The 24,930-nt window shown below is 50.3% G+C and overlaps 1 protein-coding gene across 2 annotated transcripts in view; it reads left to right on the top strand.

Moving 5' to 3' along the window:
- The first annotated feature begins 5,573 nt into the window (after positions 1 to 5,573).
- Smox (spermine oxidase) overlaps positions 5,574 to 24,930 on the top strand; it is a 33,971-nt gene continuing 14,614 nt past the window's right edge. The window contains exon 1 of one of the 2 annotated variants that reach the window (XM_057781785.1): positions 5,574 to 5,752. The gene's annotated coding sequence lies outside the window, so the exon portion shown is untranslated. The remainder of the gene's footprint in view (positions 5,753 to 24,930) is intronic. The other variant, XM_057781786.1, reaches the window with a different exon arrangement.

Genomic DNA, 24,930 nt, shown 5'->3' with positions numbered 1-24,930 from the left:
CAAAATTAATCTTAATATACAAAATTTGTACACAATATGCAAAAGCTCAATCCAATGTAAAAATTTTAAAACTCATAGTTGCCTTTTAAAAGTATACTCAAAAATCTACCTTTTTGTCTTATCATAGCTATATCCCCCCTTTTTTCTTTTCAGAGTAGATTCAATAATCTACCCTTTTATCCTATCATATCTATATTACCCATAATCCATTGGACAATCAAAACCCACCAATCCCACCTTTTGGAAATGTGGGTGTCGTATTCTTAAATTTACTTTCTGCTGTCAGGGGCAACGGTATCTTTAGGGATCCTGGAAGAAAAATTTGAGCTAAGTCCTGGGAGAAGTAGCTGTATCATTCAGTCTAAGTGTTATGGGAAAGTACAGGGCTTGTCTCAAGTCCTGGCTAGTGTCGTCTGTGAGACTGGATCATCTCAGCTAGCCGCCTTGAAATTGTTGTGAGCAGTTCATAGTCTAAATTCAATAGTTAAGTGGTGCCGTCAGCTGAATGGCATCATATGAACCAGGTGGAGTTGTTGTTATGGGGCCCCATCTTCTTCCTGGAGACTTCAGAGGTTACTGTGGGAAAATTTATTGTTCACTGTGGAAAACTTAAACATTATTCATATTAAAATAGAAAGTTTGAATTTTTATAGACATATATATTCAAAGAAAAGTACCATGGAGACAAAAATAGGTATGGGGAGAAGTAGAAGTTTTGAAAGCAGAGTTTGATAGCCTTAGTCCCTAGATTTTTATTTTCCTTCTGACCCACACCAGGTGGCTCCTGATAGAGACTCTGAATTTTTCTTTTAACAACATGCTTGGATTTAGAGAAGGAGAGCCACTCTCCAACTCCAAAGCCAGCTTTAATTTTTAAGTGAGTTGAGACTACCATTATACTCGAACCCACAAACCTGAGGTTAAGAGTCTCATGCTCTGCCTACTGAACTAGAAAAAAGTGGCTTCTGCCAATATCTCTTCCGTGAAGCTAGACTCTCAGGAAGCTGAGGAGTGGGGCGGATTCAGCCATCAAAGTTGCAACCTTAATCCTAGCTTATTACTTAGCAAATTAAAGAGTCATGTGGCCAGAAAAAGAGAGATATACAATAATGATAGATTCAGACCAAAAAAAAAAACCCTCTAAATGGTTTACAATGTGTTTAAAAATATACATAGGCTTGGGAGAGAAGAGAAAAAGGATAGAGAAAATCCTTTAAAAAAAAAAAAAGAAAAAAAAAAAAAGAAATAGAGTAGTTAGGTGTGGTGGCACACACCTTTAATTCCAGCACTTGGGAGGCAGAGGTAGGTGGATCTCTGTGAGTTCAAGGCCAGTCTGGTCTACAGAGATCCAGGAAAGTCAAAGAAAACAGAGAAACCCTGTCTCAAAAACCCAAAAATTAAAAGTAAATATAAAAATAAAAAATAGAGTTAAAAAAAGCCACATAGAAAATACACAAAAAATCTGGATACTGTATGTTATTGTGTTGTGTTTGAATTGTTTGACTGCTTAGGAGGGAGCAACAGCTGCTAAAAAAGACGTTTAATTATAAATGCTGCTGGATTAATCCAAACTATATATTTTGAAAATGCCTTGATTTCAAAATTTAAATAAAAAGATATGTTACTTTGGAGAGGTTTTGCTTTTGTTTCCCCAGGAAATTCTCATTTCTGTGAGTTCATTCTGGCTTAAGAAAAATCTGGTTTGATCAAAGAAGACCCCCCCCCCCCCCGGAAAAATCTCTGATAGGAGCAGATGTACCAAATGATCCAATGTTTCAGAGCACCTCTGTTACAGTTTCCTCTGAGTTCTAGATCCAGAACAGCCTCAAGACTGCTGGCTGAGATGATCCAGCCTCAAAGAATATTCCAGTCACAACTTGACTGTAATCCTAAATTTTCTTTGGGTCCCCATGAGATTATCAGTGCTCCCACTCAGTAGGAAGTAGTCTAGAAAACTAGTCCCACATTCTCCAAAAATGAATTATGGATGTTTGGCTTTGTTTAGAGTGTTAGTTACAAATTGTTATGGTTGATAGTCAGGGGGAGTGTTAGTTACAAATTGTTATGGTTGATAGTCAGGGGAAAAAAGCTAAAGAAAGGAGATTAGATTCATAGTTCTTGTTTTGAGAAGAAAAAAAGGGGAAGTGCTGTGGGATAATGCTCTTGTACCCTCTAAAGATTTGTCACTTGTATTGGTTTAATAAAATGCTGATTGGCCAGTAGCCAAGCAGTAAGTATAGGCAGGTAACCAGACTAGGAGAATTCTGGGAAGAGGAAAGGCTCAGTCTGCAGTCACCAGTCAGACACAGAGGAAGCAAGATGAGAATGCCTTACTGATAAAAGGTACCAAGTCACATGGCCAAACATAGACAAGAATTATGGGTTAGTTTAAATTGTAAGAGCTAGTTAATAATAAGCCTGAGCTAATAGGCTAACCAGTTTATCATTACTATAAGTCTCTGTGTGTTTTGTTGGAACTAAACTACTGTGGAACCTGTGTGGGATAGAGAAACTTCCATCTACATACAAATGGATATTTGTGTTTACAAGTCTAGTGTAGGTCATGGCAGTCCCTTTGCTAGGCCACTAGGGGAAGTGTATTCCCTCTGTCCTGGGTGGAGATGGTGGTGGGGATCATCTGAATTCATTTGGGCTTCAGATAGCAAAGAGTCTGCTACAAATTGAAACAGTCTTGCCTGATTTTGTACCTTCAGGAGCCAGAAAAACCAGGGCAATCTTTGTGCCCATCAAGTGCTCCAAGCAGCTGCAACTGGCCCAAGGGTAGTTCAGTTGGATATTTGACTGGCTGTCTTTTGCTCAAATTGAGACAGACAGAATCCAGTAGAGATAGAATCCAATAGCTGGTAATTAGGGAGCAAAATCTCCCCATTCCCCAATATCTTCACTCACTGACAAGAATACAAAGATCAGCAGTACATTCAATAAGAACTTAAAAACCTATCACTAATAACATTGTGTTTTTTCAAGACAGGTTTTCTATGTGTATCCCTTGCTGCCTTGGAATTTGCTTTGTAAACCAGGCTAGTCTTGAACTCAGACATCTGTTTGCATGTGCCTCCAGAGTGCTGGGACTAAAGGTATGTGCCACCATGCCCAGTTAGTAATAGCATTTGTTTTTTTCTCAAGACCGGGTTTCTCTGTAGCTTTTGGGCCTATCCTGGAACTCACTCTGTAGACCAGGCTGGCCTCAAACTCACAGAGATCTGCCTGCCTTTGCCTCCCATGTGCTGGTATTAAAGGCATGTGCCATCACTGCCTGGCTAGTAATAGCAATTTTTAAAGTTTTTAATAATTCTTAATACCTGTCCAATGCCCCAGGAATAGGGAGATCTTTCTTATCTGTCTCATTTGGAACATGTGTATCTTTAATAACTTTGGAGGGGAATTTACTGCATCCTTGGCACACACAGCTCTGGGCCTGTTCACTTTCTGGTAGTAAACAGGGCCCTGTAATTCTTCTTCTTCACTCTATCCATATGTCCAGGCATCACCTCAGTGACTGTCTTGGGATGACATATGAACCAGTCAGAGCCAACTATTTTTACTGAAAAAAAAAAAAAAAAGAGGATGTGTTCTTTGAGTTGCTGACAACCTGTTCTCTCTGTTCCTATCTCGGGTAGTGATAGGAAGATCAAGTCTGGATTTTTATTTATTTATTTGTTTGTTTGTTTGTTTATTTTGAGCCTCTGCATACCTGACTCTGTTACACCACTGGGCTTTTCTGCTACACAAGAAACTAAACCCCCTGTTTATTTGCCCAAAAGCCATTTAAGTAGTTTCCTACCTAAGGAGACCAGATTAATAGTTTTATTTAATACAGCTCTTTGGAGCAAGCACTATTTATTACGTCCATTTTATAGTTGAGGGAACTGAAACAAGACACTAAGTCACTTGCCTAAGACCAAGTAGTTACACAGAGGCAGAATTCACCCAAGGGCTTGAGCCCTTAAAGTCATCCTTAATTGGTCCGCTCTTTGGTGGAGGGGGAGGAGTCACAGAGGAGAGTAGGAACTCTGAGCTCCACCCCAGGAGGACCCGGTGTTTAAAAGAGTTGGAAAGAGGGACTTCAAGCTTGGTCAGTGACAAGGTCTTCTTGACTGAGATGAAACTCCATGTGAAATCGACTTGCCCCGGATTGAGGCTGATTCCTAGGTGGTTCCCTCTGGCAGGGACCAGCAGAGCCCATTTCTGCGGGGCCACGTCTGCTCTCTGGGTCTCTTGGGCCACGTCTGCTCTCTGGGTCTCTTTTGAAAATCCAGTCCTGGGGATTGGACCCAGAGTCTTGGATATGTTAAAAAGTGCTATTCTGATGAGCTACACCCCTACTCCTTGTTCTTTCAGGCAGGCTTTCATTGTGTAGCTTAGCCTGGCCTTGAAGTTGGTAAGCGGCCAAGGCTAGCCTTGAACTCTGTAACCCTTCTGACTTGGCCTCCTGAGGCTGGGATCACAAGTGTCTGTCATCACATCCAGTTTCTCTCCTGACTGAACCTATAGTGACCTGTGCTCAGCATTGGCCTGCTCCAGGCTGAAATCAGGGGAGGGTACCTGCCCAGACACAGCCCAAAGTAGGGGCTTTGATGCCACCAAAGGCTTGTGTTCCCTTGGATCCAGTGCTGACCGGGTGTGTTACCAATAAAACATGGAAAACTGAATACGGATGCAGAGATGGATAAACAAATAATTTTCTTTCTTGGGGCGGGGGAGGGAGGGTTGCTTCAAGACAGGGTTTCTCTGTGTAGTCCTGACTATCCTGGAACTCACTCTGTAGTCCTGGCTGGCCTTGAATTTAAAGATTGGCCTGCTTCTACTTTCTGGGTACAGGGATTAAAGTAGTGCTTCTCAACCTGTGAGTTGTGACCCCAAAGGGTTCACATATCTGATATCCTGCATATCTGATATTTACATTATGATTCATAATAGTAGCAAAATCACAGTTTATTAAGTAAGTAGCAACGAAATAATCTTATGATGGGGGGGGTCACCACAACATGAGGAAATGCATTAAAGGGTCATAACATTAGGAAGTCTTGAGAACTGGATTAAAGGCATATGCCACCACTGCTCCGCTAACAAATAATTTCTAAGCAATTATTTTTTTAAAGAAAAAAGTGTCATTTAATATTAACTTCAGCTTTTATTAAAAGTTTGGGGGTTTTATAGGGAAAGACACTTTTTAAAGAAGAGCCACTTCAGACCATGGGCCTGGCAGTGAGGGGACGGGTTGGTATGCAGGTGCTCTTTCCCTTTCACCTTAGGTTCCGGGTTGACGTGGGCACCCAACCTAGACCTGGGTGAGGAGAGGCAGCCCAGGAGGAGAGGGGGCTCTCTTTCCTTTCGAAAGGGTGGCTCCTGAGTCTGGGTAAACTGAGGCGGGCGCGCTCTGACTGTGCCGGAAGACCTCGTTGGCTTTGCAGGGCGGGGCAGCGCAGAGCTGGCTCCGTTCCTAGGCAGATGGGTGGGTGATAGGGGAGCGCAGGTGGCGGTGCCGCCGGCGGCTCCAGGCCGGGTGGCCTCGAGCTCCCCGCCCCCGGTGGGCGGGCCCGGGGCGGAGCGCACAGGCGGGGTGGGCCGGGGACGCGAGGCGGAGCGGGGCCCCCGCACAGGCCGCGGCGGCTGGCTCGGCCCTACGGTCCCGGCGGCGGCTGCAGGAGGAAGCCCGGCGGCTGCGGAGGAGGGGAGGCGGAGAGGCCGAGGCCGCTCGCGAAGACGCTCCCCGGCTCCGCAGGGAAAGGTACGGCGCGGCCTCCCCGGCCCGGGCGCAGGCAGCCACGGCGCCGCGCTGGCGAGGGGCTCCCCACGGAGGCCGGCGGTGGGCGGTGGGCAGAGGCGGCTGTCCCGGGCGGTCGCGACCCCGGGGGCCGGGCCGTATCCCCGGGGCGCCCCGCACGGCGGCGCAGACAAAGCCGGCTGGACACTCGAGCGGCCCGGAGGGTGCGCGCTGGGGAGCGGAGGGAGCGCAGCTCGCACCGGCGTCCGGGGCGCGGCGTCCGCGGGTCTTTTTGGGACAGCAAGAGGAATGGGGAGCAGCTCTCCCGAGGGCCTCCCGGGGACTCGCAGTCTGCCCCAGGCTTGGCGGGAGCCAGGCTCACGAAGGGTAGGGCGAGTTGGAGCAGTCGCTTCGCTGGGAAGGGGTGCGGAGGCCGGCTGTCGGCCTCGGGGTGGCGCGGCTGGGGAGCAGGTGAGCGGTCCACGGACCTCTCGGATCTTGCACCAGGAGCAAGCACCGCACAGTGCCTGGCCCTTCTTCCAGCCGTGCCCACAGGTTGTTGGAGGAACCTACTGGTAGTGGCACAGCATGGCCCCGCCTCTGGTCCACTTGGTGGAGCTTAGGGGACCAAACAGCGGGTGCTGAGTGGAGGTCCGCGGGGCTGTGGGTAAATGGAGGGTCATGAAGGTGTGTAAATGGCCCTCGTATTGTGTTCTGTTACCTCTTACAGAGGAAGGACTATTACAGGGCCTGAAGGGTCATGCTTCCTCATAGGCTCCTGGGCCCTGTGACCATCCCCTTGTGTGTCCCCAGGGTTTCCCACCCAGCAGGTTGCGAGAACAGGCTTAAGTCCTCCCTCTCATTCCACAGTCTCCCCTTTGGGCCTTGAACTTCACCCCCTTGAAATCCAGGACCCAATTCCAATGCATATTCCTCCAAAGTTCTGCCCTTAGCAGCGTCCCTAAGAGGCGCCCAGGGTCTCCAGTGACTTGTCACTCTGGCAGGCATTGCCCATCTTGCAGGTCTCCTAAAAGCTCGGTCCCAGAGTTATGTTCTTCCCTGGCTCTCTGGTTCCTCCCTCCTGCCTTTCTGTCTTAGCCTCCTTTCCTGCAACCTCTTCACTTAGCCCTGAGTGTTGGAGGGCTCCAGCGTCCTGTTCTCAGCATCCCCTGTTCACTTTCTACCCCAGTTTTCATTCTTTCTTAGGATTTAAAAAAAAAAAACTTTATCAATTTATGAACACAATAATCTCTTTTTTATATCTATTCGTATTTTGTCTGCATCTATGTCTGTGTGAGGGTGTCTGATCCCCTTGAACTGGAGTGACAGACAGTTGTGAGCTGCCATGTGGGTTCTGGGAACTGAACCCCAGGTCCTCTGGAAGAACAGCCAGTGCTCTTAACCGCTGAGCTGTCTCTCCAGTCCCGAACACAAAGATCTTAAGTGTTTCATGCTCATGACTTTGAATAGCAGATTTTGTCTCTGACTCCAGCTGGGTCCCACCACTCTTTCTGATTGTTTATCGTGTCCTGGTTGACAGAAAACTAATGTGGGTACAGCAGGCTCCTGACAACACTGGGGACCGGAGCCTCTCAGGACCTGCCATCTGAAAATGGCTGGTAATGTACCCATCTTTTAGGACAGGAAGCTTGGACTCCTTTCTGCCTTCACAGCCAGTCCCAGATCAAGGCCTTTTGACTCTTTCCGTAGGGTCTATCTAGGACCCATTCTCCCTGCTCTGATTCTGTTACTATCACCTCAGGCCACTGCCCGTTGCCAAGCCACTGTTTAACTCTTCCTCTCCCAGTCCCGTACTTATCTCCTTTGCATCTGTTTTTAGCAGAGCAGCAAGAATAACATAGAACATTTTGATCAGATCATTTGATTCCTTGATGGCTTGTTACACTTGAGTAAAGTCACAAAGCCTTCCCATGGTTTCTATCTGACCCTCTGTCACGTGACCACTGATGACCTCCCAGCCTGACTTGACTCTTGTCATCTTTACAGTCTCTCTGGCAGACAAACTGAGTCACTTCTGTCTCTTCAACACCCTTAAGCTTTTCCCTGACCCAGAGACTTTGCTGGGGATGTCTCCCCTGACTGGAAGGTTATTTCCCAGTGCTTTTTATTGGACATGCCTTGCTTATAGTTTTTAGCTCTAAATTTAAGTATCCCTTCCCCAGATACCAGCCTAGGCAGAAGACCCTCCTCTACACATGATTCATATTAGAACTTGCTTTACTTTCTTCCTTTTCTATTTAAGGGTTGATAATCCCTTGTTACAGTTGTCTTGACCTTGGGCTTCTTAAGGGCTAGCACCTTGACTGGTTGGCTCACTGCGGTCTCCTAAAAGCTCTGCCTGTTGATAAATCGTCCTGTTGCTGTATCTGAAGCATCTTGCTTGGTGTCTTGTAGGTACCCCTCAGGAAATCTTGACCCATAAAGGTGAGGTTGGGCTAGGCAGAAAGACATGGGCATTGCAGTTAGCACAGGAAATTCCTATAGTCTTAAGTGATCTGAAGAGTTTTGCTTTGTTTCCACAAAAGCAGTTGTGCAAATGGCTGCAAGAATGTGAGCCAGCCAGTAGGATGTGAAAAAGGGAAGCTGGGAAGATATGGGTACCTTGAGGTCATTCCGGTCTGTCATGGGGAGACCAGGCATGGGGGGCGGGATCACTGTCGTTTGCAGCCAAATGATTTCCTTTGCTTTCTTGGCTGGAAATCAAGGTGTACGTGTGTTTGAGAGAGTGGATATGCGGAATGTAGGAAGCAGGGTCTCTAATTCAGGACGTGGGGACAGCCTGGGATTTAGTTCAGCCTACTCCCTTGGGCGGTTTCTGCATGCTCAAACCTAGGGGGCCAGGGAGTTGAGAGGAATAAGAAGCTGGGATTGGGAGTGTGTCTTTTCATGAACCCTCATCTTGCTCTCTACTACTTTCCAGTTTGTAGAGAACAGTCAATTGAGTGTTGCATCGTGGAGTCAGTACTTCAGAGTAGAGGGGGAGAGCCAGGGGACCCCTGATATGGAAGGAAGGGGAGCTGAGATCTTGACAGGGAACCCGGGATAGGCCTAAAAGTCACCCTGTGAATCAAGTGCTGGGGTTAGGAGCTAACAGTTTATATTTGGGGTGAGACGGGCATATCCAGGAAACACCGGGAACTGGCATCGGTGGGGGCAAAGAGAGCATCCTGAGTAGAGGAAATCTGGCCAAGGGCAAGTGGGGAGGGCAAGGTCCTAGTGTGCTCAGTGGGTGCTAGGTATTGTTTAAGAACTCTTCAGATCGACACTGATGCTCTTAGTGATTTTTCTTCCATTTTGTTGAAGGCAGACTGGAGGTACAGTACCACAGCTAATAGTAGCAGAGTGAAGTCTGGCTCTGGAATCCTCTTAGATTTGGGCCATTGGAGGTCTTCTTAACAAGCAAGGGCATTTCCTGCCTTGCAGAGGGGCCTGATCCCCTTTAAAGCTGGAGCCCTTACTTGGGGTGGGCTGCCAAGATTTTCTTCTGGGATGAAATCTGACCCAGGTCAGGTAATTGGGGTTCATGCACACTGATCTCAGGGTTCTGGGGGTGAGGGTGACTTGTGCTTCTAGTCTAAACACTAGTTAGAATGTCACCTCTTGCTTCATGTCCCTGTCACTGCTTCTTTGAATCCCCCTCCCTGGAGAGGCCAAAGCTCAGTGGGGTCCACAGACAAGCTCGCCTCTTCATGATCCTGCCAAGCTCTTGGGAGCCCAGCTGGTGTCTGAGGTGGGCCAGGATAGGGTGTGAGGACAGAGCCGAGGGACTGAAAGTGGCTTGGCCTCTCTCTGCCTTTCTGTAAAATGGGATGAGACAGACTTTTTTCTTGGCCCCTGGAGGTGGTAGAGGTTGGCAGTTCTGTGGGGACTATGTTCTTATGAGGGGCTTTCTAAGCGGTGCCAGTTCTGGGACCCAGGCCTGGGCAGCTGTGCTGGTGAGCCTTTTCCAGGGACACCTCCATGACCACCTTTAAGCCCCTGACTGGCTGAGGAGGGGCTGCTGCCACACGGGTGACGTTTATTACAAATTGTGAGTCCCAGAGTTTAGGGGATCTGTTCTTCCACTTGGGCAGACCCTCCATCTCCTCCCAAGAAGAGAAAGTAGAATCACTGGACCGTCTCTTCTGCATTTGGGGGAAACTGAGGCACACACCAAGCACATTGCTGTAGTTGTCAGGAGGTTCATGGAGGAGGCCTGTCTCTGCCTGCTTCCTAGTTTGCTGAGTTGACTCGGAGGCTCGTGCAGAGCCTGAGCTGGACACTGGGTCTCCTTAGATGTCATTGGCCCCTGGCATCTCTTGTGCCTAGCCTGGTGTCCCAAGAAAACAGGGACAAAGGGCATGGTTCTCACTGTTCAGGAAATGAAAGGGAGCCAAACATGCCAGGTGCGCTTGGGAGAAGCTTCCTGGAAGACGTGGTGCTTCGGTGTCCCGGAGCCTGTCAGAGGACTGGTGGCATTTCCCGGGGTGGCGAAGGAGGTCAAGCTTGGGGAAGTGGGTGGAAGCCAGGCTGTGAAAAGCTTGATTACCCAGCTGCAGAATCTGGACTTTTACCAGGCCCGGGGAACCACTGGAGGTTAAGGGCATGGCTGTCACAGTATGGTTAGAGCTGTGGTTTTAAAGCTCACTCCTCAGGCTTGAGCACAGATATGCACCTGTTCAGCGTACCGAAATGCAGGCCAGCCCTGTCCAATTGCGTGGGTCCAGAGTGAGGCCTGGGGATCTGCATTTCCCCCCTTTCCTTTCTATCTAGCCTTTCTTTCTTCCTTTCCTCCCTCCCTCTCTTTTCTTTTCCTTCTTCCTCCCTCCCTCCTTCCCACTCTCCTTCCGCTCCTCCCTCCCTCTCTCTCTTCTCTTTCTCTCCCTCCCTCCTTCCTTTTTTTTTTCTTCTTTTTTTGAGGCTATATCTCACTCTGTAGCTGTGCTGGAACTCGTATGTTGGCCAAACTGGCCTCCACCTCACAGAGACCCTCCTGCCTCTGTCTCCAGAGTGCACCATGCCTAGTTGAGACTCTGCATTTTTAAGAGCATATAGGCTGTGCAGAATTGCTAACCCATTGGCTCCTGTCTGTGCAGTGAATTTAGACCTATGTCCTGTGTGACAGGCTCAGTTTATGGGACCTATAGGAGGTTCCCTCAGGCCCTTGTGGACTGTTTTGGCAGAGTTCAGGGAGCAGCCTCTGTGAGAACAGGAGCGAGGGAGTGGGGAGTGCAGAAGGGGGGTGTAGAGATGCTTGTGGGTGGCCTGCTTGGAAGTAGCGCTAGATGAGGGACCTGTGGGTGCTTGGGTCTCAGATGCTGGCAGCACAGGCCTGATTTCTTGGAGTTCCAAGACCACAGTGGGGTGTCTGGGGTGACTGGGTCTTAACACAGGGTGACTGTAGATGGCAGGCAGGGCACCTTATCTTTGCCTGCAGCCTGCTCTAGTGGAGGAGCCAATCTGGGGTGCGCACCCTTCCTCTAGCCAGGGCGGAACGAGAGATTGGGGCTGCAGCTGGCTTCAGCTCCAGCACAGCTGTGGCACTCCTGACAAGCTGTCTGTCTCCTTCCCCTCGGCCCTGTGGGAGTCCCTGTCGCTGCTGCTGCTGCTGCTGCTGGTCACTTGAGCTGCGGCTGTGGTCTTACTCTGCCCTGGTCACCTCCCCAGTGTATTTGGGAGTCAGGACTGGGCCGAACGACTACAGGCAAGTGTCTGCTCCCTTTTGCCACCTCAGTTTCCTTGTCTGTAAACAGAGAGGTCCTGTTCCCCCATGGAGTGATGTCACAGCGTTTGTTGGGTGGGGCTCTGTGTATTTCCAGAGCAGGAGTTCAATACACCTAAGTTCTAGTTTACCATTAAAAGCTGTGTGCCAGTGCTGCAGTAGAGCGAGTAATTTGTCTGGAAAACTGGCTGGCTTGTCTTGGGTTCTCCCAAGGCTCCTTGCTCTCCTGGCTCAGCACAGCTTAGAGTCAGTTGAGGTCCCAGTGGATGCTGGCACCAAAGATGGTGACTGAAGGTGAATGCCACCCCGTGCCCAGAGGGGCTGGAAGGGCTGGGGTTGGCCTGCTTTTAGGCTGATCTCTACCAGCTCTTAGAGGAGGGCACAGTCAAGCCTGTCTTGCCCCCTTTTCAGGCCTCCCTGAGGAGTGAGGGGTACCATTTCTGAAGGACTGCTGTAAGCCTCCTTAGGGATTAGGAGACAAAGAAGAGAAGAAATTGGCAGGTCTACTCCGCCGTCCTGCTGGGGAGGGTCATGCTGTGTTTATGAAAATCGGAGGTCCAGACAAGTTATATAGGAAAGAAAGACGATCTCATGTTTCTAAAGCTGACTTGACTAAGGAAATATGTGTTTTTAAAGATTTCCTAAAACCTTCCTGAGCATGGAAATACCGTTTGAGAATGGCTGATGTGGAAGGTGCTGCTTCCTGGAAACCACAAACATGGATGGTGGGTGGGCTCAGAAGTGGTTGGGAGGCAAGGAGGGGCTGAAGACTAGCTTCTTGAGAGAGTTAGGCTTGGTGGGACAGCCACACTTAGACAGTCGGTGGACACCGAGGGCATTGCAGAGGGAGGGATAGGCTAGATGGATCCCAGGCCCAGAGTTGGTTTTGGGCTCTTGTGGTCACTGCCGTCTTCATTGGGTGAATGATTAAGGGACCCGGAAGGAATAATCGATGCCCAGCACCTGACGGCAGCAGGCGCGGACCTCCTGACTCTGGGAAGGTCTTCTGCCGGTGTCACACTGGCCTGCCACTTCCTTCATGCACCCCTCTTCCACCCCCCTTCACAGGTTACCTGAGCAGGGTTATGATCTCTGGGCAAGAGGCTGAACCTTCTGTGATTCAGTTTCTTACTTATGTCATGGGGACGGTATTGCCTTCTTTGAAGGGCTGTGTGACATGGAGCACCAGCTTGAAGTTTTCACTAGTGTGATTGACAAATGGATGGAAGCCATGTCTCCAGGAAGTACCCAGGGAAGGGCCTGGGTAAGGGAGGCCGGGGTGGAGACCTGCTGGACCAGTGCAGTGCTTAGGAAAAGGAAGAGTGGGGGCTAGGGCAGCAGGGACTAGTGGCTTCAGGAATAGTGGCCAGTGGGGGAGGGGTAAGACAGCACAGGGTTGATCCTGGGGATCAGAGGGTTCCTGTGAGAGAACAGTGGCCAAGCAGGACATGGTGTTAGCTGCAGTGGTCAAGGGTTTCAGGTTGGATTATACAGTGAGACCCTATCTCAACACTTAAACCAAAACAAACAAACAAAAAAAATATCAAGAACAATAGAAAATGAAAAGCAAGAGACCAGTAGGAGCCTGACTTAATTACTTAGGGTCTGGGGGGCCAGGTGATCAATTGGGACAGTGGTTTAGTGAGAAACATGGTAGTGTATGCAGTGAGGTACAGGAACCCCCCAATATCTGTGCCTCTTCCTGACTCAGAGTGAGGGAAGTAGTTGGGTTGCTAATGTGACCCCCTCAGAGTGGGTGTAGTCAGCACAGGACAGGGAGGAGGTAGTGTTCTGGGGTGGGTGCCTGCCCTATACTTCCCTGTGACTGGGGGGACAGTCTGGGCTCCCCCCTTCCTCTGCATATCTGCAGTGTGAAGACTCTTTGTTCAGCACTCAGGTGGGGAGACAGGGTGTGGCATCCCAGCAGTCCCAGAGGAGGGGCCAGACTTTGCAGTCGCAGGTGATGACAAGCTGGCGCTGCAGCCTTGGGCCCACTGTGGAATCTGGGAAGAGGATGCTTCGTGGGGCTCAGCCCAGTCCTGTGGTGCGGTGTGTCACTGTGTCCTGTGCCCCTGCTCTTAGACAGGCTGGAACCCTGGGCTCTCTGTAAGTCCAGGGTTCGAGGACCAAGGTTGGAGATTGAAGAAAAGCGTTTGCATTTGTGTGTAGCTGTGGCCTGATGTGGGGTTTAATACCCTGCCATTCGGTCATCTGCCTGCTTAGGGAACGTTGTTAAGGCCAGTATGATTTAAGATCAGGAGAAGCCGTTCTTGGAAGTGAGTTGGGATTTATTAGAAAACAAATCAAAGAATCTAGCCACCCTGCCAGCTATGAGCTAGTTCCTGCCCTACCCCCATCTCCATGGGCTACTGTCTTGTTTCACAGAAAGGAGACACTGGTCAAACCCAGGTCAAACTCCATCTGACTTGATGCTCTCTCCACATCCAATAGCCCTCCTCAGAACCCTCACCCAAACCTTCAACTGTGCCCCATCCCTACTCTGCCTGTCTGCTTCTCGTCTTGATCCTGGGGCTAAGGGTATTGTCCCTGGAAGGCTACTGAAACCCTAGACTCCAGGTCAAACAGACTTTAGGATAATGCTGGCCGGAGACACCTAGGGTGGCCAGGAGGGAAACACTCTGAAGAAAGTGTAAAAAGAGTTTCCGTTATTCAGTGCACAAGACTCTCATTCTCCTTAACTTTGGCAAATTAACATAAAACCATACATAATGCAAAACTTTGTGAGTTAGACCGGAAGGGTTTGGTGTTTGGAGAGTAACTTTGGGAAGGACCTCGAACGTGACCCTGACCGAAAGGGAAGAGTGAGCACCAGGTGTTGTGCCTCACAGAGTGACTTTACAACATCCCTGGACCTTGGCTCCCACCTCTGTAATAGGGAAGCACTGCAGTGAGAACTGGACCTTCCGCAGGAAGGTGTCTAGCGCTACACTCTGTGCCTTCAGCTTGCTCCATAAAAAGTAGCGACAACAATGGCAGAATGCTTTGAGGGCCCTTCGACTTCAAAAGCAGGGAGTTCCTGAGTCTCTTTGAACTTAACAAAAAGACTTGAAGGGTGTCTGTTGCATAAGCTCGGTGTCTTAGCTCCCCAGGTGTTTTATGGGATAAGTCACAGGCCCTGGACCCAGCTGTGGCTTTTGCTGGGAACACTGTTGGCTTTGCAGACTGCTGGCTTGTGTGTGGGTTGTGCTTCCTGCACAGATGGTATGAAGAGCCCTTCAGTGGCTGATCTCCTGCACTGGTTAGCACCCTAAAGTCACCAGGAGGGGGAAGTCTTGGGCTAGTGACGGACTAGTGGGGATCATGGATTGCCACTGTTGGAGTTCCCATTTGACCTGGCAAAGCAGCACTGTCATATCCCGGGCCCTATTTATGCAGAGGAACCAAGGAGAAGGGTTGAGTCTGACAGCGTTTGCCTGGCCAGCCTAAGCTAGCCCTGGGGCAGGGAGACCAGAGTGCTCTATAGCCTACTCTGCCAAGTACCCAGGCCAAGAGCAGGTAGCCTCCTAGTGATAGTCCAGGTTTTGGCTATGTGACTGAGGTGAACTGCCAGGCTTTGAAGTGACTCTTCCTGGCCCCAAGTGCCTGGCATAATGTGTACAGTGTCAGTATATGGAGAGGGTAGGACAGGAGAAGTGCCAAGCCCGGGGCAACCCTTGGGATTGCTGCCCTGAGTAAAGATGGAGCACCCTGCTGTGGCCTCCACTGCTCTCTTCAGTCCTCGTAGCCTGTGTCTTCATCTGTACAATGGGTGGCAGGATGCTTGTGAGCATGAAGGACGTAGGGCATGGAAGCTTGGTATAGAATATGAAAATCAAATACAGTCTGCCTGCCTGCTCAGGTATTCATCTTCTGTTGGATTGGGGGTTTCTTTTGTTAGTGTGAATCTTTTCGTGGTCATGTACCTCAGCTTTGTAATTTGTGCTGTAAAGGTGGGTACCTTGGAGTGGTAGTTTTGCTAGAAAGGGGTTTATTGAAGACAAGGGCTCCCTCATCGCAACTGCTCCCCAGATCCAGCAGCCCTCAGACAGCTCTGCCGTTGTGAGGCTGAAGGGTTTCTTTGCATGCAAGGAACCGAAGTCTTAAGCTGGGTGAAGTGGAGGCTCTGTGAGTCAGGAGAAAAGATAGGCTTGCTGGAGAACCCCCCCCCCCCAGTCTACTGTCAGGCACAGTTGGGCTTTGTGCAGAGTCACGAGGGCCCCTGACGGATGAGGGGGAGCTGAGTGGCTGAGCTGTGTTCACAGCCTCAGTTCTTGCAAGTGGTTTTGAAAGAGTCAGCAGAAGCTGCTGACTGTGCTATTCTCTTTTACCCCAGTGCTGTGGCCAGTGTGTGGGAAGGGAGAGAAAAGACGCCCATGAGAAAGCCACCCCTTCCTTCATCTGCCAGCTTACACCTCCCAGGTGCCCATCTTTCAGTATCTACCAATGTAGATCTCTGTTGCATCTGACTCTGAGCATGATGACTCACATCCGGGGTGGGTTGACCTGTGTCTGCAGGTGATGCTGGGTGCATTTGCCTCTGCCGTAGGTGGTGCCTAGTCAGTGCAGGTGATGCCCAGTGCAGTTCTTCTGTGTTTGCGGGTGTGTGTGCTAGGGGCTGTGAACTGCAGAAGCTTGGTCATCTCTGGTGATGACCCTGGCAGGAGAACAGAGCCCAGGCTTCACCGCTCAACCTTTTTGATCTGCATCATGATATTTGGTCTTGGGTAGGTTTTGATCTTTCCCACACCCTAGACCTAACTACGAGGGGTAAAAGGGTCAGCTGGATGAGAAATAGCTTGTTGGGGTTTATCCTCGCAGCATCATGACTAGTCACTGAAGTCACGCTGGCCTGCCTTGCCTTGGCTCCACATCCTGCCTCTTTGTAAGTTCCGGGAGGTCCACACAGCATTCTCACTTCCTCTGAGCCAGTGCCTTCCCTGTCCCCTACCCCAACTTCTTTCTTTGTGGCTCTCGTAAGCTCTGACCTGTCAGGTTCTTAAGGGGCCAGTTTTAGCTTTTCTGTATTCCCACACAGTAGCACTCCTTAAAACCTGCTCAATGAATAAAAGATTTGTCCCTACCACCTGGCTCCGGTTCAACACGGGTTTCTCCCCCACTTTGTGTGTGCTGCCTGGTCTCTTCAGATCTGCCCAGCCCAGAGTGTCCCTGTGATTTAATAAGAAACTCACCACACCACACCCACATGACGTGTGCTCACCCGGATTCCACAGCCGCTGGGACATGGCATGTAGAGACTGTGTGCCTGTATGCTGTTGGTACGACTCTTTCCCTGTGGAGGGTAGGGATGGAGAATGCTGTTCATGGGCATTCTGTCATCCAGTGGGTGGGCCTGGTCTCTCCCTAGGAATAGCACAGGGCTTGTCTGTGTGGCTGTCTCTGTGAGGCTTGTGGGTGTGGCTGAAGACCCTGAGGAGAAGGTGGGATGCATCCTCCCCACTCCTGCTTGTAAGTTTGCTTCCCGGCCACCCAGACTCAAATAACCACACAGAAACTGTAATAATTACAATACTGTTTGACCAGTGATTTAGGCGTATTCCTAGCTAGCTCTTATATCTTAAATTAGCCCATTTCTATTAATCAGTATCACCACGAGGCTGTGGCTTATGGGTAAAGTTCCAGAGGCGACTTTCTCCTTTGGCAGCTATATGATGTCTCCTGACTCCTTCTATGCTCTCCATATATCTCTTCCAGCCTGGCTATATTCTGTCCTGCCATAGGCCAAAGCAGCTTCTTTATTAACCAGTGATATTCACAGCATACAGAGGGGAATCCCATATCACCTGCTGAGATGTTCTCTTCCCAACTCTTCAGGCATGGAAGGAAGGTCAGGTGGATGCATCTGGGACCTGGGGCTTCAGGGCTCAACAGGAGACCCTTGGTAGGGTGGACAGGGGCACCTTGATCTCACATGGAGAGTTATTCTCATCAGCAGCACCTCTAAGCATCCCAATCCAGGACTGGAGCTGACTCTTTCCCAGACTGTATTAGGTTCTCCAGTCTGGATCTCAGCTGCCTCTCGTACCTTTGAGTTAACCAGCTGTGAGCCCTGTCTCTATGATTTGATGTTCTGTCCTCCACAGGGGGCAAATACAGTATAAGGCAAGACTGAATCTTGTAGGAGACAAACTGTAAATATGGATTTTGTTGAGTATTTCTGACATAGGACCCAGACTAGGGCAAATATGATGACTGTTGCCACTTCAGAGACGAGAAGAGGCTTTTCAAGCTTGTCCAGTTAGACCCTAGCCCTGTGCCCTGGGGCCTCTCCTGTAGGGAAGAGCATCTCCAGAGGCTGCAGAGAAAGGGGAAGATGTGGATGAGTGTGATGGCAAGGACACTCACAGCTTGAGTGTGTCCAGGCATGGGCTGCAGCAGACTTTGAAATCCAGGCAGTGACAACATAAAGGGGTACCTTGGCCATGATCTGGCCTCAGCTTTTTCAGCTCCCTTCTCTGATACAGCACCAGTTCCTGGAGTCTCTGCATTTGGATCCTTGGTATGAAATAGTTGACTTTACAGATGACCCTAAGATGATACCCTTGCTTGGGCTCTGACTTAAATGGGGTAGTGTGAGTGTAGGTGTTTGTAGACATCTCCCGGGGAATTGTAATGTTCCTGTCAGTGGGCCTGGTTTCTAGGTCTGCTTTTCAGAATAGAGGGGATGGAGTTCCTGTGTGACAGAGGTGTTCCCTGGGGATCCCCTCCTCCTCAAGGCTTTCTGGATAGGAAACTAAAGATTATTCATGATCTATTTCTGGGCAATAAGTCACCTCCACACTAGTAGGTTCTAAAGCAGTGGAATCATCACCTGTAGCTCATCTGTGAGTCAGGGCTGGGGATGCGGTTGAGCTGGGTGGCCCTGCTTCAGGTTCTCCCAGGAGGCTGCAGCCAACTGAAGGCTGGGGGACTGGAGAATGTTTCCATGGTGGACCATGCCGGTGTGGCCACTGCGTCTTTTATAACCCAGCTTTAGATGCCACATTCTATCATTTCTGCAATATCCTCTTAGCTATAAAGGTCGGCTGAAGAGGAGAGGGCATGAATACTGGACGGGGGCTCTTGGAAGCCGGCACGCATGCACTCTGGTCTGGATGGTCCAAGCACCAGCAGCAGGTGGGGTATGGGTGGACCCTTCTAACGTGTTCTCTCCCTTACCATACACAACGGGAATGTCTCTATGGAGTGGGTAGCTTCCTCCAGGCTCCACACACATCTTCTCACCTGGTTCTGCCTTCTCTCCGGTGAGTCCCACTGTGTGCAGGTGGGGGACTGCGGAAGACTAAGGAAACATTGCCGCCATGTCTCGGCTCTAGGCCTCTGCACACATTCCCACACAACCTGTTTTACTGACAAGGTCACCTGCCTTAGGTTTCTATTGCTGCGATAAAAGCTGACCAGAAATTAGTTTGAAGCAGAGAGGGTTGATCTGGCTCACATGTCCTGGTCACAGTCCATGGAAGAAAGCCAGGGCAGGAACTCAGCAAGAACTCAAGCAGAGGCCATTGATGAACGCTGCTTTCTGGCTTGAACCTCATGCTTGCTCAGCCTACTTTCTTATAGAACCCAGGACCAATGGTCCAGGGATAGGACCACCCACAATGGCCTTGGCCCTCCTCCCCCACATCATTAATTAAGAAAACGCCTTACAGACTTGCCTATAGGCAATCTGGTGGAGGCATTTTCTCAGGTGAGGTTCCTCTTCACAGATAACTCTAGCTTGAAACCAAAAGCCAATTAACCTGTCACCCACCTAATACATGGTGGAAATTCAGATTACTAACATTGGAAAGTTGGTGATCACATTTCAGAACATACATGAAAATGTGGTGCTAAAGTTATTCTGTAGGGAGGGGACTATTTGTGATCTTAAGTGTGTGTGTGTGTGTGTGTGTGAGAGAGAGGGGGGGGGGAAGGAAGGAGGGAGCGGGAGAGCGAGCAAGCGCTTGAACACTCTTGGTGATCCCCCACCTAGGCATTTACTGGGGCTGCCCATTCAGGGAGCTAAAAGTGTCTAATGCTTTGCAGTCTGGCAGGAAATTGAGTCTGTACCCCTCCCAGCGTACCTCCTACTTCTGCCCACTCCTTCCATGAGGGAGGTGTGTTCTTTCTGTATGTGTGTGTATCCTGCCAGTCAGTGGCTGCCAAAGAGTGCCTGACTCCCCTCTTCTCTTTTGAAAGAGGGTTTCAAGAAGCTTTTTGAAGTTGTTCTTTTTAGAACTACATTTTGAGGGAAGAGAGGTGCGTAACAAAGGCACAGTGCTGGGAGAGAAGCCAGGCACCAGGAGGAAGCTGGGGCCTTGGTTCTCATCAGCGTTGCTGCTGGCCTGTGAAATAAGGTCCCTCTGCTGTTTCCCTGTTGTGAACTTGGAGTTGCCTAATGAATATTGAATCTGGGGAGGATGGTTAGGGTTGGGGGGCTCAGACCCAGTTGGGCTTGAACTGGGAGTCAAGTTGTGGGTATTTGATTGACACCGAGGTCAAGGTCCTGTTGGGTTGTGGCCAAGGCTGATGCTGCGCTCTGAGCTAAGACAAAACTTTGGGTTCCTTTACATGCAGTGGAGCTTTGGGATCTTGGAGGGGTGACTCCAATCTCTTATAACAGTCCTTTGGGGACCTTCCTTGACCTTTCTTTGTGAGGTAGCACTTATAGGTGACCACACTTCTCTCCAGTGCCTGTTTCTTTCCCCCAGCAGTCCACAAACAGGCAGGACTCCCTCACTTAACAGATAGAGAAACTTGAAGCCTATAGGTGTCCGACGGGGCTGAGACACGTGACTCCAGGAGGTGGGAGCATATGTGATATTCTTGGGGCGAGTTCAGGAGTGCTGGTCAAATGGGGCCTAGAGAAAGCCAGGCCCTAGCAGGAAAGTAGGATACGAGTGCACTGCCGTTCTGCCCACTGTGCTCACCTCTGCTCCTGCTATTCCTTTCCACTGGCCTGGCCCTTCTGGTTTTGTGGTGCTGCGCAGTATACTCATTGTGGCTTGGGCAGGAAGGCTGGGAAGGGTCTGGCTGGGAGGCTGGGGCAGTCTGCCCCAGACTGGAGGGTGGGAGGAGGCTTGTCCAGACACAGAGCCCCTTTGTTTGCCAGCCCAGCAAGGCAGCTGGTGTGGGATTTCTGGGAGGGTTTTTTTCCCCCTTTTCTTTTTTTTACCTTAGAAGAATAATTGCATTGTCTAGGGGGTCTCAAGACTCCAAATCCCTCTGCAGACCTGCCGGGCAGCCCAGAGATGTTCCCCTGGAGCAGCCCCAGCTTCCTTCTCCCTTTCCTCCTGCTAGAAGCTTGGAATAGGGAAGGGGAAGCTGGCTACTGCTCCAGACCTCTAGTCCTACTTGTTGGGAGAGAGTCAGGAAGTCCCCAGGGTTGGTTGAGGAGGGTGCAGGCATTCTGTCTCCTGCAACTGAGTACAGGCCCCCTGAGTCCTGGGGAGTCCTGGGAAGATCTCTTATGAGCAAACATCAGGCTTGAGGGAGGGGAAGGATGCTGGTTAAAGCATGACCTAATTTGGAGGGTTTCAGCTGGTGTGGTCCTAGACTCTAAAGGAGATGAAGTGAGGAGGGGGCTGGCCGTCTTGGGGCCTTACTCTTCTGCAGGCAGCAGATGCAGAAATCCAGGCTGAGGTGACTTGAGGAAAGAACAGCAGCTCAGGCACCCTGGGGAGTAATTTGTGTTCAGGGGTCCAGGATGGGTGAAATCTTTTGTGTCTTTGAAAGGTGTGGGAGGTGATCGCCATGGCTTCGTATTTTCGGCAGTCACCACGGCGAGGGAGCAGTGGCTTGTGAGTGAGTGGGAGAGACAGAGGTGGCCCCAGTGTCGAGGAACACAAAAGGTGTCTACACTGGCTGGGCTGCTGACCTGCAGAGTAGTGCTTCTCAGCCTGTGGCCATGCTCACTTGCTGGAGGAGTCTGGCCTTGCTCAGCAACAGGGAGGCTGCAGGCGCAGTCCTGAGACACTAGGTGGTAAGAGGTCCCTAGAGAGACACTTGTGTTCTGGGGGCAGTTTGGAGCTATTGTACTTAAGAGCCAGTATGTGGAGCCTACACTCCACAGTCACCCTGGGGAATGATGGCACAGCTCCTAAGTCCTAGTGAGGACTGTGCGGGTTAGAACCAGAGGCAGCTTCTTTGATGTTGGCAAGGAAAATGTTTCCCTCGAGGCTTTGATGGGCTGGGGAAGCCCAAGGCTTTGTAGTTAGGGATTCTGTTGTATGTGGAGGGGAATATCTTGGAGAACTGAGGCTAGCATGGCGAGAGGATGAAGGACCTTCCCGTGTTTGGTGTGGAGTAGACACTCGGTGAACTGCTGGATTGTATCCTCTGGTCATCTCACTGAGGCCTAGCCAGTTAGCCTTTAAATCAGTGGTTCTCAACCTGTGGGTTGTGATCCCCACGGTTGTTGAATGACCTTTTCACAGGGGTCTCCTAAGACTATCAGAAAATACAGATATTTACATTACAATTCATAACAGTAGCAAAATTACAGTTGTGAATTAGCAACAAAAATAGTTTTATGGTTGGGGTCACCACGACATGAAGAACTGTATTAAAGGGTCACAGCGTTAGGAAGGTTGAGAGCCACTGCTTTAGAGGGTAAAGACTGGGACTGGGTGCAGGTGAGGTTCAAGAGAGGGAGGAAGCTGAAGGGTCCCTGAGAACACTGAGGTAGAGGCCATAATGTTTGGACTGTGGCTTGACCCCGTAGAGAAAGGGGATCTTCTTCCAAGGACGCCTACAGTTTTGACCCTGGGCTGTTGATGGGATGAGTACAGGAGTTCTGGGCATTTCTGGGAGGGGCTCAGCAGGACCCTGTGGAGGTGGTGCTGGCCCTGGGCAGCAGTGGGCAGCTGTGGCCTGTGGCCAGGGAAGTGGTGTCAGGAGGCAGTGGGGGATTTTCAAATAGAGCACTTATGCTCTGGCTGACCTGGTTTCTTGAAGCTTTGGGACTTGGTCTGCTTGGGGACATGGATATTGGCAGGAAGCCCTAGACCCCCACCCCAATTTACCATGGAAGCCAGAGCAAGAAGGCAAGTGTCTATTGTTCTGTGCCTCCCTCAGTGCCCCTCCTCCCTCCTCACCACTTGGCTGAGCCAGCACTTTTTCTTCATTCCTTTATCTGTGGGCAAGTACAGGGCGTTCTGTTTCTCCTGCATACAGATCAAGGCAAGAAAGGGACAGGCATGCACCACGGACCATTTAAACGATTCTTTTTCCTCAATAAGAAGTCTCTCTCTCTCTCTTTCTCTCTCCCTCCTCTCCCTCCCCTCTCTCCCTCCCTTTCTCCCCCTCCCTCTCTTCCAACAAAAACAAAACAACCCCCACCCCCCAAAAAATAATCCCGGAGGGGAAAGTGATAAAAACTGACAGGAAAAACCTCGTGGATGGATGCAGGGTGATAAGGGGCCATGGTGCACGGTCCTCTGTCTTCAGTGGCTGTGTGTGTGGTGCCTCTGATTTCTTATGGGTAACAAGGGTGGATGAAGCTGGTTTGGGGGTTAGCTGTGAAGGTCAGTGGTGCAGGGGACCCACATGGGCCCTGGTTTCCTGTGCGACTTCCATCTGATACCCATGTTCAAGGTCTCTTGAGATCTGGTGTTGGGGGGCTGAGGGTTATTTCTGTAGTCATCTTTAAGATGGCCTGTGGTCCATTCCAGAATCTTTTCATTAGGTACCTACAGCACCTGGTCCTTAATGTGTGAGGTCCTTAGATGCTGACAGTCTGTGATAGCCTTATTTGACAGTCACGGCAAAGTAGTGAGGACCAGCCAGCCAAGCCTAGGGCAAGAAAGGTCAGCTAGACCTTTCTGGCTTTTAGAGAGGTGTCTTGGGATCCTGTGATAAGCTGGACACACCCTGTGGTTTTTTTGTTTGTTTGTTTTTGTTTTTAGATAATGTCTTACCACGTTACTCAGGCTAGCTTGAACCTCATGATCTTCCTGCCTTAGCCTTCACAGTACTGGAATTACAGGTGTGTGTGGCCCCAGTCAGAGTGGGAACTCCACTTTAATCCCTGTTACACCTGCTCAACCCAGTAGCATTTCAAAATGTGGCTCCACCAGTAAGCTTTACAAACACTGCTGCCATCCCACCCTTTATTGCAAAAATGAGTCTGCTGGGGTGTCCCTGGGGCAGGGGTGCTGGAAAGGGGAATCCCCACTCTTGTTCCAGAGACTGGGTTGGGGCATGCAGCCCTGTCACGTCTCACCCGATGCCTGAGCACCCTGGCGTCATTACAGCTGACGCAGGCCCTCCGTGGCGCTCGTGTATTTACTAGCTTGTCACGGCGTCGGCGGTGGCTGGCAGACTTCCGGTGGCATCGTTGCTGACCCTGCCAGCGCGTGCAGTCTGCCACATCCTCACCTCTATATTTAGTGCGCAGGAACCTGGGCGAGAGCAGAGGGGAAGGGAGGGAGAGAGTCGCTGGACTGCGTGGCGTGGTCCTTGGAGGGTGGGGGACCGAGGAGTAGGGGAAGAGGGCAGGGGAGGAGGAGGCAGGAAAGGCTTGTGCCCACCTCCTGGTGGCCTCCTCCTCTAGCAAAGCTAGGCTTGCCTCGGAGGGAGTCTGGGCCTCGAGCGCCACCTGCCTGCAGTCTAGGAAACCTGTTCTACACTGCCTTGGCCACTTTGAGTCTGGGAGTGGGGTAGGAGGTGCAGCAAGGGAGGTAGTTTCTTTCTAGGCCCAGGCATCTTATGAATGAGTTGGGGAGAAACAACTTCTTAGCCTGAGTATATTTAGGAAAAACGGAGCAAAAGAACAACAGAAAAAAAAAAAACCCCAAAACCACACTTACTTCGCTAAACCTCCAAGTGTTAGAGAACACTGTCCCAAGGAAAATGGAAAGCTCAGAGGGAAGTCAGCATGTCTCGACATGCTGTGGACCCCCATTCCTCCCGTTCCTTCTGTTCCACTGCAGGAAACTCACTTCTGCCCTTCTCACTCCCCTCCCCTCCCTTAATCCCTATGTTTGCCTCTCCCTGAACTCTGTATAGTTGGGGCTGTACAGTAGGTGCTGCTGAGTGTCTGACCTCTGGCTCAGTCTCATTTCCTTCGAGGGCACCGCAACTTGATTCTGAAGTTGCTAAGTATTGCGTGGGATAACACACTGCATAGCTCACGCCTTTGGGCTGTTTCTGGATTTGGTCAGCAGGATAACGCTATAAATTTCTTTGACGTTGTCTGTGTGGTGGGATGTGCCCTGCGTCTCTGGTGGGATCTTAGAGGTGGATTGCTGTGTCTGGGGAAGGTCATGCTTGCTTTATGGATGTGCGTGACAGGTTTTTATTGCTACTTGGTCTTAGCTTTCATCCACCTGTATTCATTTCTTTGCTGGGTCTTGGTACTATTAAATTCTGATGCAAACCTTAGCCAAGACAGCTGGACTCTTTAAGTTGCTTGAGTCAGGGAATGCAAGGTGTAGGGATATGAGCCGAGTGTCTCCTACATGGTGGTCCTCAGATACCT

Source organism: Chionomys nivalis, chromosome 9 (genome assembly GCF_950005125.1).
Source record: "Chionomys nivalis chromosome 9, mChiNiv1.1, whole genome shotgun sequence".
NCBI lineage: Eukaryota > Metazoa > Chordata > Mammalia > Rodentia > Cricetidae > Chionomys > Chionomys nivalis.
Note: the sequence above shows the minus strand (reverse complement) of the source record. Positions and strands in the feature narration are given on the sequence as shown.